Genomic DNA, 2,789 nt, shown 5'->3' on the forward strand with positions numbered 1-2,789 from the left:
CTGGCAATGTAGGTACCTCAACTTCACCACCAAGAATTGCCTGTAAGAGATCCAAACATTCATTTCAAATAGAAATATTTGGATTTTGTTAGCTAATCTATAAGATTATTTGGCAACGAAAAGCTATATTCAAAAGGAAGAAGACTTGGACACTCAGAAATCAACGAAGATATCTCCACTGAAAGGGATAATATACAGTAAAAGCCAAAGAAATGACCAGAGTGAGACAAATGGCATCATGAAACAAAGAACAAATAGAAGTGAAGAGAAAATAAGATTCCAACATCAAATGTTTTGAATGTAGGTGAAATATCAGATCTGGTCCAACTATATGGAACATAGTCAAGTGCAGAAATTATTTTGCATAGCCCAAATTCTTACATGAGTAAGGCTAATATTAGAATTGACATAAACATCTGCACCATCTCTAGCAAAGTCAGGATCATCTGTAACCTAGATTATAAAAGCAAAGTTCAGAAGCAAGGATGATATATAACTCGACCATCAAATAGTAATTAGTTATTTACCTCTCTGCTATCCAATTTGGCAACCTCAAATCAAGTTTCAAAAGTAGTCATATTCTAGTTTCATGAAAAGGTATTATGTATCCCAGCTCAAAGAAAAAGTAGAGCAAAAAAAACTGATAAGCAGAAATTTTCAAAACCAGAAATGAATCTACAGTTGCACATAACCTACTTTCAGTAATACGCTTCTTAAAGATACAAGGCAATAGAAGGAACTGCATCTTTATCCTAATAAACAAGTTACCAGGTTGATTTCCCTGTCGCTTAATATTACCAGCTTCTGGTATACGTATTGTATCTCCAGAATCCACACCTAATCATTTTATAGAAAAATACAAAAGAGTCAATAAAATTAATGCTAAAATATTAAGCTACATATTCTTTGTGACAGTCAAGTAGCCACCTATGCAGAAAAAGGTTACATCCTATAACTAGTTTGATATTTCATGCATCCATGCAAAATGCAGAAACTAAAAGTAATACTTTCATAAAGATGGGTAATTTACCTAAAATTGTATTACTAACGAAGCATTGCAATAAAAAATTAGGAAAAGGAAACGGTAAAATAAAAAAAATTGAAAAAGAGAGAGAAATAACACTCTAAGATCTGAAAAACCAACCATAGGAGGGGATAAAAAAAAGAGCTACGAAATTGATCTCAAGGCTATATGATAAACCATATGAGGAATTCCTGTAAAACCCTTTCTTTATATGAACTGCTAAGAATCAAAGCTACGTCTCAAATCTTCTGAACTTGAAAAAGTTTTTTGTCAAAGAAAAGCAGCTAATATCTACCTGCAAGTATTGTAACTTTAACTTCCTTAACACCTTCAACAACCCCAAATCCTTGGCATGATATAAAATATTCCTGAATCATATATGTAAAACCATGTTAATTGTTAATATGATATACAAGTAAAAGAAAATTGTGGTTTTATTGAAAATGAAACCAGACCTTGATCATTCGTCCCAATCCGTTACAAGTGTTGCATGTTGATGTAAAAGGAGGAATTGTAACCTTGTTAAGAGTTAAAGAGTTAATAAAGTATAATAAATAAAAGGTAACATGTATTCTCTTCAAAAAGTGAACCCGTTTGGGAGGATTTATAAACTCACAGTCCCTTTGCCTCTGCAAATTGGACAAACTTTAACTTTGGCATTTAGTGGATAGCCACACCCATCTGCATTAAGAAATAAACAAGGCATGAGAAAACTACATATATAAAAACCGGAGGAAGAAATCCTTCACAAAAATGGAAAGATTAGAGAAATACATTTAACGTAATGTTATAAAATATTAGCATCAAGAATACAGAACAATTTTGGACAAACATAAATTAAGAAGTAGAAGGGCATTAACGCATGTAATTTACTATATTTGTGCTTGTAAGATTCTTGAATGTGTCATAATTCAAGCAATATTTTTACTCTACTTACCACAAGAATCACAAGGAACAAATGCATCAAAACATAGATCCTTTGTGCATCATTTAGCAGCTTCAGAAAAAGAGAGCAAGAGCTCTGTCTAAAAAATTCCAGACAGAACATATTATAACTTGAAGAAGTAAAACATGAAACTAATAGAAAATTTAGGAGATAAAATGTGTTGACCTGAATATCTGGTGAAGTCTGATCATTTCTCATCATTTCTGCCATTGAAACGAATGGTGCCAGAAGATTACAAATCACAGAAGCTAAGGTACAAAGGGAAGCAACAAAGAGACAAAACTTCTGATAAAAGTTACAAATCACATAAGCTAAAACATGCTGAGGAGAAGAGTATAAAAGAACCTGTCTAGATCTTCCTCCATCTAGTTTCTGTCGTTTGAATGCTTAATTTTCTAGAGCAACAAAGGGAAGCGAGAAATGATGAAAATAATAAGGGGAAAAATTAAAATACGACTTTTACAAATGACACACAATTAAAAGTGTACTCCGTGTTTTTACAATTTTTTTTGGATTATGACTATTAAATATGACACACATTATTATAAGTCATAAATCGTTCATATTTTAAGAAACATGACATTTTTTATGACACACCTATTTTGCAAGTCATAAATTAGCGCATGTCATCGTTCGTGTGTCATTAAAGGTATATTTTCTTGTAGTGTAGGTCGATACCTGACTCGGGTCCAACACTAAGTTACAACACTCTAGTCACTCGTACTATGCTTTCCCTCAATTCACCCTCGAATTAGAGGGACAACTGTATATCTATCATTCACTGATATTCTTGTAGTAAACAATTTTTTTAATTCTTAA

Source organism: Hibiscus syriacus, unplaced genomic scaffold (assembly GCF_006381635.1).
Source record: "Hibiscus syriacus cultivar Baekdansim isolate YM2019G1 unplaced genomic scaffold, ASM638163v2 tig00110890_pilon, whole genome shotgun sequence".
NCBI classification, from domain to species: Eukaryota; Viridiplantae; Streptophyta; class Magnoliopsida; order Malvales; family Malvaceae; genus Hibiscus; species Hibiscus syriacus.